At 37.8% G+C, this 12,568-nt stretch overlaps 1 long non-coding RNA gene across 1 annotated transcript in view; it reads left to right on the top strand.

Moving 5' to 3' along the window:
- LOC137608080 (uncharacterized) overlaps nt 1-3,597 on the top strand; it is a 56,675-nt gene extending 53,078 nt beyond the window's left edge. Inside the window, exon 4 of the long non-coding RNA XR_011038149.1 lies at nt 2,795-3,597. This is a non-coding gene — a long non-coding RNA (uncharacterized lncRNA). The remainder of the gene's footprint in view (nt 1-2,794) is intronic.
- Nucleotides 3,598-12,568: the final 8,971 nt, after the last annotated feature.

Genomic DNA, 12,568 nt, shown 5'->3' with positions numbered 1-12,568 from the left:
AGCTAAGTTTCCTAAGTTAAATGATGGATCCAATAAGTGATTAAAGCAGCTGTATTATCACTTTGTGCAAAAAAGATTTTTAAAATATAGGGTGATGTTTGTGGTAATGCTGCTGTGCAGGAGGTTGCACAGTCACCAGGCTAGTGAGGAAAGCTTGGTTGACTTTATAAAGCTCTAAGCTATAGAATCAAATTTCATGGTATGGTTTATTCAGTCTCACCAGCCTTTGAAAATGGCTGCAACGAAACTGTGTTAGTGTTTCTTTTTTATTTGCTGATCACACGTGCAGCTACCAACTGTAGAGAAGGAGAAGCAGCAGGCTGTTAACCATCCTACTGCTGTCCAACCAGACTCAATCCACTCTGTCATCAATTCCATCTTCCCACCCATCCATCTCCTTGCATGTTATCCCACAGGGAAAAAAGAAAATTTAGTGCACCTGATGAGGCAATTGTTCCCTTGCTTATCTCCTGGATTCTAAACAGAGAACAATCTGTGCATGATTTGCACTTAACTAAATGCTATCCTCAAGACAAATGGTACTTAATGACAGACGTTCTTATGACTGGGCTGATGAGTAAAATTAGATGAATAGGAAACATCGACATCTTCTGTTTGTGATTGATTTATTTGTTTCCCCAATTATATACTCCAGGAGATAGCAGAAGATTATCTAAAGTCTTCCGATGTGTGCACAGCAATTATACACTGTCGCTAGGTGATGTGTTTATGTCATATCCGTGTTTGGAAATCTGCAGCTGTGTTCATGCGAAAAAGAATGAACAGATGATGTTTATCACTGCTGCTTGTGGTTTTGCGACTGAATAACTAAAATAAATATGAGAGATTACTCAGATTAGTACTAAATCTATTCAGTAATTTAAATAACAAAAGTCTATTTGACACAAAAGTATAGCAGTACAATATCAATGAACAAAGATTAAGCATTTGGGGCAGCAGTGGCTCAGTGGTAGAGTGGGCGGTAGAGCGGGTGGTCCAATGTACCAAGATCAGCAGTTCGATTCCCGATCCCACCCAAAAACACCCAGATTGTGAGCTGGCAGTGGGAGGTGTCAGCTCACCTGTGGAGCACTTGAGCAAGGTGCCATCCCACGTACAAGTTTCTCATCTGGGCACTCCAAAAAGAGGCTGCTTGCCACTTTACCTCCCATTGCATGCTTACAGGCCCCCCTGTGTGTGGTTTGTGTGTATTACAGGGGCCCGTACACACTAATGCGTGTGATTGATTGGTGACAAACATATTACAGTGTGCATTCTTTATTTCTCGTCAGGGATCACAACAGTATATAAAATAAAAAATAAAATGAAATTTGTATGGTGTTCATGGCAGCCATATGTAATATCAGTGGAAATGGAGATTGAAATTATACATGTTACCCCTGGCGCATAATTAATTGGGATGAGCTATTTTTGAGTCTGTCATCACAAGTTAATTCAGCTGATCCTGATCAGTCCAAGCTAGATATGTTTTTCTACTTACAGTTAGGGCTTAGAATCACCAAATTGTCCGCAACTGACTGCTGGCATTGTCCTGGAGAAATCTTGTCATAAATATTAATATTTGTCATTTCAAATAACGCAATCTCTAAAATTTAAAAAAAAATGTTGCAAGCAATTAAAATTCCCTTCCCATATGATTATAATATAAGATAATGTATGATTGTTATCATCAGTGAATGGCAATACTGTAGTTTATCTTATATTTCAAAGAGATGTCTCAGTTGTCATTACTTTAAAAGTTTTTGTTTTTTTTTAAGTTTTTGAGTAATGGGTCACTGGTTTATCATCCTGAACCTGCAGGATGATTCTGTTTGTGTAAAGCCAGAGGCAGCATACATCCTTCCTACAATACAAGCATTGAGGCATCTTTGAGTCCTTACTCCAAGAGGTGCTTCACTATAGTCGCTCATAGGGAGGTGCAGATCAGATGGAGAATAACTAGTGATAGAATTCTGTACCCCTAGATAATGAAATAATCTTGTTAAAGAAATTATTTCATCATGTGACGAAATGATTTTAAACATGTCATGTCAGGTTTTTAAACTAAACAACATAATATTGGATTTTTTTATAATTTGGAGGAACTACTTCTTTCGTGACCAAGAATTCATTTTTTTTCTTGATTATGTGAAAACAAGAAAATAAAAAGAATAACAAAAGTTATGTACATAAAATAATAACACATCTAATACTAGGTTTATTCTTAAGGGCATTTGTCTCTTTCAAAGTAAACTTCCCTTCAAAAATGAAAACAATCCTCCAACTACACCCACAATATTTTCACACATTGGAATGAAACAACCACAATACAACACTTGAAGGTCAGCCAAAAGCAGCGCGTCACTCATGAACCCACCTTCTGTCCTCTTCCTTGCATATTTCTTCTCGGCAAAAGATGGCACAGGGGAACGATGCGAACGGTGACTTTATATAACTGTTAACATAATGCAAATGAGGTGGCGCTCAAAAATACTGTATATCAAACTCAGATGCTTGAAAAAGCAGAAAAAAAGCATTTGGTTTTCTCTTCACCTATTTGTGATATACTGTATCTCAGACACACCTCCACAGCAAGGCCCGGGCCACCAGCCTCGGTCCGGGGGGCAGACATCTTTAGCATATTCAATAGTAGCTGCTATAAGCCTAGGTTGCTGAGGGTACTTTTCTCTGTCTCTCCCGTTAAAGGGAGTTACTTTGGAGCTTCTGCCCATTTATCTTTCTTTGCTTTTCTAATTTGCTACTAAAATTAAATCATATAATTTTTGTTTGCAAGATACTGCCGCTGTCTTGTGCTTCTGATGGACAGGTGGGGAACAAGCATGGAAGACAGGAAATCCAAAGGCCTGGAAATCCCACCCCCACTTCAGCAACAACAGCACAATCTGGACTGGAAATTCAATCTGCCCTATCTGCCACTCTCTCTCTCCGTCTTTCTCTCTTTTCCTTGCCCTGTCTCTATCCCCAATTTATTTCTTTTTCCCCCAACCAGTCAAGGCGGATGACTGCTCTCCATAGTCTGGGTCCTGCCTGGAGTTTCTTCCTCAATGAGGGAGTTTCCCCGCCACTGTCGCTTATGCTTGCTCTGGAGGGTTCTGTTGCTTTTCTGTCTCTTAAAGTGCTGTGATATGTCTGATGTTGTGATTAAATGCTACATTAAAAAAAAGCTGATTGATTGATTAATTGATTGATTAATTGATTGATTGATTGATTGATTGTTCATATTATCACTCATTTTTCTATGTGAATGAAAAATAGTGTTGTAGCTTTAGCAGTTTCTCATTTAGATCGGTACTGATGGGAGTGTGGACTCTACAATGCCACCTGAACGAACTCCAGACGAACTTTGTTTTAATAGTTCTCATAATGAGAACTATTAAAACGAAACACGTCACTGTATGATATATGAAATACAAAGAATTGAAATTACATGAAATAGAAAGAATAAAATGATGACAAATAGAAGTATTTGTTGCAAAAGTTTATTCTGTGATGAAAATGGAAGAAGCCAAAAAATGTGTTTTAGATTTCTATAGGACTCGTCAAGAAGTGTATACTGTGATGAAATAAAAGATTTGATTGGCTGTAATGGACTTTTGTCTGTGTTTGTGTCCATAATTAATAATTCCACATGCATCCAGACCTTTTAGTTGAGTGAATCTGCAGGCTACATTAACTCCAACTAAACCAAGCACTCAATTTGTACCTCCCTACATCCATAATTTACTCTTTTCTTCCTAAGGACAAATCTGGTGTTGCCTTGGGCATTGGACTATTTTTGTCAATTTTGTGGGTTTATACAGTATATATACTGTACAAACACAGTATTGATACTGCTTTTGGTGATGTGCTGTGTTGTTTTTTTGCCAAACATACCTTGTAGAATTATGTCCAAAAAGTTCAACCTTGGTTTCATCAGACCATATCACAAAATTCAGCTAGGCTCGGACATTTTTCTTTGTTAGATAAGGATTCTGCCTTGCCACCCTACCCCATAGCCCACAAATATGGAGAATACAGGAGATTTTTGTCACACGCACTATACAGCCAGTACTTGCCAGACATTTCTGCAACTCCATTCAGAGTAGCTGTCAGCCTCTTGGTAGCCTCTCTGATTACTTTTCTTGTCATCTTATCATCAATTTTGGACGGACGTCCTGTTCATGGTAATGTCACTGTTGTGCCATACTTTCTAAATTTGATGTGGTGGTTTTCACCGTGTTCCATGCTATATTTAATTCTTTGGAAATTCTTTTATAGCCTTCCCTTGATTGATGTCACTGAATAATAAGATCCCTCTGACACTTTGGAAGCTCTCTGTGGACCATGGTTTGAGCTGGAAGATGTGGCTACAAATATATGTATGTCAGGAAAAACCTAGTAGAACAGCTGAACTTTATTTAGGGTTGATCAGAGGAACCTTTATTGGTGACAGGTGAGTGCTTTGATCTACGGTCTTACTCACACTGGCCTTCTCCCTCGTCTTTCTATCTTATCCAGTTCCTGAGTGTACAAAAGTTCCTCAAAGGTCATCATCGCATTTTCATCCCCTTTGTTGCCCGAATAATGTACTTTTTGTTTCATCTTTCTATCAGCAATGGTTGCAAAGATATGTGGTGGACTAACTAATGGACAGACGGACGGACGGATGGACGGACGGACGGACAAACACACAAACGTTGACAATTACAATAATCACCACTTTGAAGCAGAATGTAATAAATAAAGAACATTTTATAAATGGATAAAGACATCTGGGTATATGTTTGTGAAGGGGAAGTGTGGATCATTAAAAGCTCTAATGCAGAGGTAAGAAAATCTGAGAGCACATTGCAGGCAGAATTAATTTCTCCAGAGTTTCAGTACAGTTGCTTGTGTTGAATATTTGATACCTTAATTTGTTTTTTGTCATAAAAATGAATATTTTGTTGAATTATTGACCAATATTCCTTTAGAATTCCACATCTTTTCTGTAGCTTAAAACATTGATGTAAAATACATTATATAAAAATATTTAAACACATAGTTCCATGTTCTAATCAACTTGGGGGCGGCAGTAGTACTATGTCTTGGGCTGGGGACTGGAGGGTCGCTGGTTCACGGGCCTGTACCCACTAAATATTATATACAGTATATACATATCTTTAAAAAAGTAGAAGAGATCAGTGTTGATAGGTGTGGTGATTCCATCTGACGCCAACATCAGGAAGAAAGAACATGAAAAGACTGAGAACTATCAAGGGTTGACAGAACAGCTGGAACAGATGTGGAAGATCCAGGTTAAGTGGTCCCCGGGGTAGTAGGAGCGCTTGGGGCAATGACCCCCAAACTGGAAGAGTGGCTCCAGCAGATTCCTGGAACAATATCTGTAGCCTCAAGCCCCGTCAAATACATTTTTCCCATTACAAATAATATAAATGGTCTTAATATGTTCCAAGACGCTGGAAAACTACCTTTTTTTAACATAATATCCATCCATTTTCTGCCGCTGTATCCGCGTACTATATGTTATTTCATAATGACATTTATAAATCAAATTGTATAATAAGGAACCCTAGCAAAGAAATGTAAAAGAAATAAGCTAACATGAGAAAGAAAGAAAGAAAAAAAAAACATTGATGTAATCAGGTTAGCTCAAGGTACGAGTTATCGTCGTCTTTTGGACAGAAGTTTACGGTGCCGTAACTCGTACCATAGGCAATGGAACTCAAATTAAGTGAAAAGTTATTGAATACAGTAAACTGAAATAAAAAGCACATTACAGTTAATGCATAAGAACAATAAAGATAAGAATATTTACCTTTGTGGTGGTTAGCAGTTGTACGATCCTTTGACGCTCTTATTTTGGGACTTCCTGTTATACCCGGGGGTGGTTACATGTAAATATAATGCACTTGTTCTATTGAGTGCGACATGCGTAATGTGCCTGTGTTCAATTGAGTGTTCAGGTGAGCGTAGCGGGCTGCGGTTCAATAAAGAAGAGAAAAACTTATTTTGTTCTGCTTATCATTCGCCATGCAGATTCCCGGATGAGCAAGTCTGGTATTGTAACAAGTTGGCATACATGAACATTGGAGAGGGAGAAGAGGAGGAGGATGGATGTTACTGCGTTTGTTATTTTGTTTGATTTTTAAGACAAAAAAATTCCAAATTTTTTGGTCGAATTCCGATTTGTTCGATGTCTAAAGCATTCGAAAACCAAGGTTTACTTGTATGTGAATCAAATCAATGACTTCTATACCGGATCGGTCGAGGCCCGGGTTAACAAAGACCACCATCGGTGCTGTTCGCCTACAGGGTGCCGGTGAAAATTGGACTACTGTTGGTCGAAGAAGGAGAGGAGGACAGTGTGTTCGTAGGAGGAGAGAGAAGAGGAACGCCAAGAGTATGGGACTGAGAGTAGGGACGTTGAATGTTGGAACTATGACAGGAAAAGGTAGAGTTGGTTGACATGATGCAGAGGAGGAAGGAAGACAATTAGGAGCAGGGTTCAAGTTGTTCTATCATGGTGTAGATAGGAAGAGAAATGGAGTAGGAGTTATCTTGAAGGAGGAGTTTGTTAGGAATGTCCTGGAGGTAAAAAGTTTTATATAAGTATAAGTTTATATATATATATATATATATATATATATATATATATATATATATATATATATATATATATATATATATATATACATACACACACACACACACACAGTTCATTCAACATTTAATCAAAAAACGTCTATAAGTTTTGTTGTTTTCTGGGAGATTACTAATTATGTAATATCTTAATGAATGTACAACCTGCACTAATGTTTAAATAACATCCACACCACATTTGTGTTGTGTACAGATCCAGACAATGTTGTTGCAGCCATCCAATATGAAGAGTAAACAACTCACAAGCTCCATCAGTAAACAAGACAACCTGGATGCCATATGGCTCCTTGCTTACCACTCGCTACAAATTCCTATGTGAGAAATCCCAAAAAGTCAAATTAATCACTGGTTACATCAGTTGAAAAGATGCCAATGAGCACTTTGCCTACATACTGTATATCCTGCAGTAGCAAGTCAGCAACGGCAAGCAGCAGCAGGTCACATACATCGTAGGCAAATCAGTAGCGAATAATAAGATTTGCTGCAGGGAGTGAGTCATATTTGGATGACTGTGCAGATATACACAGCAGACGCACAAAGTATGACATACAGACAGACACAATGTAAATGACAGCATTATAAAAGGAATAACTTTTCTGACATTTTATAACATAGCATATAATGGTACCTCACTTGTGTAGTAGATTCATTTTGATTGACACTTTTCAGTAGAACCCAATTTGGACACATTTCAACCACGCTCACAGCAAAGATGGTCATTTAAGTTTGGAGTTTGAATGGAAAACATGCATCAATGCAATGAGGCCCAAAATCTGATGGTGTCACCCAAATCAGCTCAACTTAGTGGATGGTTTCAGGATGTAAGATGCACCATCTGTCTAAACAGTCTATCAGAATCTTGAAGTTAGAATGGAGGGAAGAGAGGGCTACATTTTTGATCTGCTGGAGGACCAGCTGTACTTGTATGATACAAGGCTTGTAAGTAAAATTTTCTGCTGAATGGACAACTTCACTGCTAACCTTTTCGTCTGCTCCAGTCCCCATCACTCTCTCCAGCTCTCTCTCAATAACTCAATCGCTTGCACGCTACGCACACACCCAGTAATATCAAAAATGCTGCTGAGGCACGTAAGTCACTGTAACTACATCCATTACTGATTTGTGGATCAGATCCGACTACATTTTAATTTTCTTAAAATTAAAAAGCCTGACAAGCTGGCATTTGGGACAGACTTACAGAGAGTTGAGAACTATTTCATAAGCAAAAATGTCAAATATACACATAGTGAAGTAGGTTGGGAGTTACAGAAACAAAAGATGTTGAATTTCGCTTCTACAGTGTTATGCATAATGCATATTTGCCCAAAAGATGTCGCTAAATTTAGGTTTTGTCATACTGACAGTACAAAATACATATTTTTATGTGTAACTTATGGTATGACAGTACATCCATCTGGTTGCCTGTACATGTTTCATCTGGTAGTATCCTGTGTGGGTTTTCAGAGCCTTTGTATGCCCCTGAGAGATGAGAGGCACAAAAGGAGAGCACTTTTTGATGGTGATAGCTGTCAAACATCACCATGGCCTCCACACTCTTTTGGCTTTAGTTTTGGGGATTGTACATGTAGATATAAAATAAAACTCACATGAGTTCATCCATCCAAACACACCAAACACTAATTACTGTACATAGACTCTCCATTTGGACACATTAAGAAAAAACACGTGGCTTAAGAGATTTGTTTTCACAGACTGCCTATGCTACAGAAATCAGACTTTGGTCACAATATTTTATTATTTGAACTTACATTGGATCCTATGATCTGATGAGTTGAAAGCAAGAAATGAGCAATTTATCAGATTAAAAAATGCTATTAGAGTGGTAAGATCACTCTATGTTGATTGACAAAATAACAAACTTATACTTCTATTGCAGACAGTTCACATTGCACAATTCTTCCCCTCATGGAACAGCACTTAGAGTGTCCCCTACCTTTCACCAGCAAGTCAGCTGTGATATGCTCCAGCAACTCCTGTAACCCGCAATGAGCGGAACAAGCGGTTGAAAAGAATGAATGAACAATTGATTGGTTGATTGATTGATTGATTGAATGAATGAATGAATGAATGAATGAATGAATGGGTGAATGGGTGAGTGAGTGAATGAATAAATGAATGAATGAATGAATGAATAGAAGTGTAACTGTATGCATTTATAGTATATTCACACGTTGAAAAATGGCACACACAAAAAAACCACCAAGAGTGGGGAGAAAACATGTTTTCCTTTTGTAAATTAAAAGGTAACCCTTTGCTGTGCCTGCACCAAAATGACAAATTGCTCTTGAATGCAATGTTAAAGCTACAGTGTGTACGCATTCATATCAGAAGTCATTGTGTGTGATAGTGTATTTTATTTAAATTACTTATGCTATTGACCTTTATGACTGTTCATTGTAACTGGAGACTAACTAATGACTGCTTGTTAACTGTTCCCCAATTTTTCTTGTCAAGATAATTTATGAAGTAATTAAGCATAAGGGAAGTGCTGAATCATCACAAAGTTCCAGATATTTTTCACTTGTCTCTTTCTCTGTCCTCTCCTTTGTTTTTCCTTTCACCGTTTTGCGTCACACATCATTTCCCTTGTGTTAGCATTGAACTTGCATTAAACATTGGCCATTTGCTCTCTAAAAATAAAAAAGAAACACACGTTTGTGGAATCATTTCAAAAAGTAAAAAAACAAGCAGGTACAGTCATTATTATCTCTCTCACCTACATTTAGGTGATGCTAATAGTTAATGGTCATTGATTAAACCTGCAAGATGGAACAAACCAACTTCTTAAAATAGAAGTTATATAAAATTATGCAATCACTCCTGTTTTTTTGTTACTAAAATATCTTGAATTGAATTGATGGGAAAGGATTTGGAGGAAATTTCCTTAGGGTTGGCTCTTGAACAAATAAAGAGTTGATGACAGGGAATGACACCTGCATATGTGGCTCTGGCACCATAATGTCAGTAATGGAAGGTAGATTCAGAATGTTTTGATTCGATTTCAAGTATCTGAGAAGTAAGAAATCATATCTAGATGAAAATCAAACTGCTGATGATAAAAGTAACTCCCAATGCTTAATGCAGGTTTCTGGGGTCACAGATTCACATGATATTTGGTATCAGGCAGATCTGAGTACAGCATGAGCATCATGGGAACTCACCATGTTCTCTGCTCTGCCTTAGATACAGAGATGTAATTGATGATGCAATAATCATAATAGTGCAAAATGGCAAAAGGTATGTTTTGTTCATAGTACCAAGAAAAACTGGTCCTTCTGTCATGGTTCCTTTGAGGAACTTTGGTTAGAAAATATGAAATTGGCATAGCCTGAGTACTATAGTCCACTTTTTCAGGAGTTAGTAACCATACTATGAACATTTTAATTCCTTCTGGTTTCTCGCTCTTCCCTTTAGTTAATTGCTGGCATTCTAACTTGTAATAACATCGCTTCCATGCTCTGCATGGAGTTACTGCCATTCTTCACACATTCTTCAAATTATTCTCACAATCTATCAAGCTATCAGTCCCTGGTGAATCATCATTCACTACTACCACCGGTGTCTGGACTCTGCCATTATGAGTCAGTTTTGTGTGCCTTTTTTTTTCACTGACCAATTTTAAATGTTTTTTAATTACATAATTTAGTTGTAGCTAATGTTATGTTATGTCTGAGGCAGTCATACCTGTAAAAGGAACTTTCTCTGGTAACATTCACTGCATAATTATGAAGTTAAACTGCTGACCTTATGTAAAGTGATGAGAAATGAGTTGTTATGAAGACCTTGCCTAAAGCGGGCTTGTAGATTTATGTCCTTTCCCCACCACATACTGTTAGACAAGGTAGAAAAGAGAACATAGGGAATACAATAGAATTAGATACTGAGTGGGAGTGTAAAAAAGAACTCACTTTCTATATGCTCATAAGGAAATGTCACAACTGATATTCAGGCCTTACATCATCTATGCAGAGGCTTCATGAGATCTGGCAAAAGTCCCAACAAAGCTCTGTTCGACTGGGGCACTTTAAGATCTTGTGGCCACAAGACAAAACTAAATTTAAACATTTATTTTCTTCAAGCACTTCAAACGCCTAATCTCTTCAGAGTCCACTAAAACTATTACAATGCTCTGATTTCCAAACGCTGCCCTAAACCCTGACAGCACTTTCTTTTATGCAAATCATTTCTGTTGACAAAAAAAAGAACTTAATTTGTCTGCCTTCATACAGCGTTGAGGCCTCACAGACTGAGAAGTCGGGTCTTTCTGCCTGAAGACTCCATGCTTTCTCCTGCTTTTTTTTGTTTGTCCATCTGGTTTTCTTTCCAGAGTCCTGGAGCATGCTACATAGATGAGCAGGTGATGAAGTTATAACCTTTTCAGGGTGCACCCCTCCTCTCAACCAGTGTCGGCTGACATTCTACTAGGATGAAATAAATCACCAGCTGTTAATGGATGGTTGGATGATAGTCTTACTTATTCCACAAGATTATTATATACTTAGACATGGTGGGTTTTTCTAAAGAATATCATAAGAGAATTTCGTAATTTTGGTACTACCATGTTTAACTAGTTTGCTATTTGTTGTTAAAAAAAATTCTGTTTCCTTATTACCATAAATTCAGGTCACCAGCTTTGTTTTATGTTCTGTAGTTCGGAGCTACAGTTTGCTGAACTTCTACAGCTCTCCAACGTCCCTCCTGAATGTTCTTTTCAGCTGGTTTGGTCATGTGAGACTTGTCACTTCTAAAACAGGTGTATTAGTATATTTGCTGTGTTAGCTGAAAGACCAGAGGGAAACACAAAAATGAAAAGAATGTTCAGGAAGAATTTCAGATGTTCTAACTGGACTGGACATGGTGCAGGTGTGTGAAAGTCTGAAAAAAGAAACAAACACGTTGTTTAGCCTAACATATGGCAGGTAAGAACATACTGTATGTGGCAAAGCTAAAACAATCTGTTGGAGCTGTTTGCTTGCTCATTTGATTACATCTATGTTTGTTCAGAAAGTGTTGAATGGGAAACACTCATTAAATGATAAAACTGGTACTTAGTTTCTGGTACTTAATTATGATTATCATTTGGATTGCTTGAATTTGCAGGTCAATATATATCACACTGACACTTAGAATTCAGATGTTAAATCACTATATTCAATTAATCCTGGATTTTTTAAAAAAAACGTGTCTGTCCTGCTTGTTTGTCTTAAACACACTTCAGGTTTGAGGAGTACTATCTTTAATGGAGCGTTTCTATTATTCATACATATAAAAACAATTGAGAGTGCTTTGTGATGTAATGAATGTCTTTGTGTCTCCAAGGCCTTTTCAATTTGCTTTTCATCATAAGAAAGTTTCACGTTTATAATAGCCTACCTTGTCATATTATTTTTCCTACTTACCTAATTTAGGAAGTTGTCTTAGTTGTCTGTGGGAGTGTAAGAAAAATTAATTATCGTCAACCCTTCCTTAACATAGACTTCTCAGCACTCTTCTCAGCATAGCTCTACTCTGGCATCAGAAAGTGATCTCAAAATGTAAAAAAGATATAAATGTAAAATATTGACAAAAATTACATACTAGGGGTGGCACAGTGGCGCAGTGGTTAGCACTGTTGCCTCACAACACAGCGTGTCTGGGTTTGAGTCCCGCTCTGTGCAGAGTTTGCATGCTCTCCCCGTGTCCCCGTGGGTTCTCTCCGGGTTCTCCAGCTTCCTCCCACCTCCAAAAGCATGCGCTTCAGGTTGATTGGCCGGTCCCAAATTGCCCGTAGGAGTGAGTGTGTGTGTGTATGTTTGTATGTCTTTGAAAGCCTGAGGAATGCAGTTGATTGAGACTACTCAGATTGAATGTCACATCTCACCTGTCAGATATACTGTATATACTG

The sequence above is a fragment of the Antennarius striatus genome, chromosome 15 (genome assembly GCF_040054535.1).
Source record: "Antennarius striatus isolate MH-2024 chromosome 15, ASM4005453v1, whole genome shotgun sequence".
NCBI classification, from domain to species: domain Eukaryota; kingdom Metazoa; phylum Chordata; class Actinopteri; order Lophiiformes; family Antennariidae; genus Antennarius; species Antennarius striatus.
The sequence above is the reverse complement of the archived record's forward strand: the minus strand, read 5'-3'. Positions and strand labels throughout refer to the sequence as shown.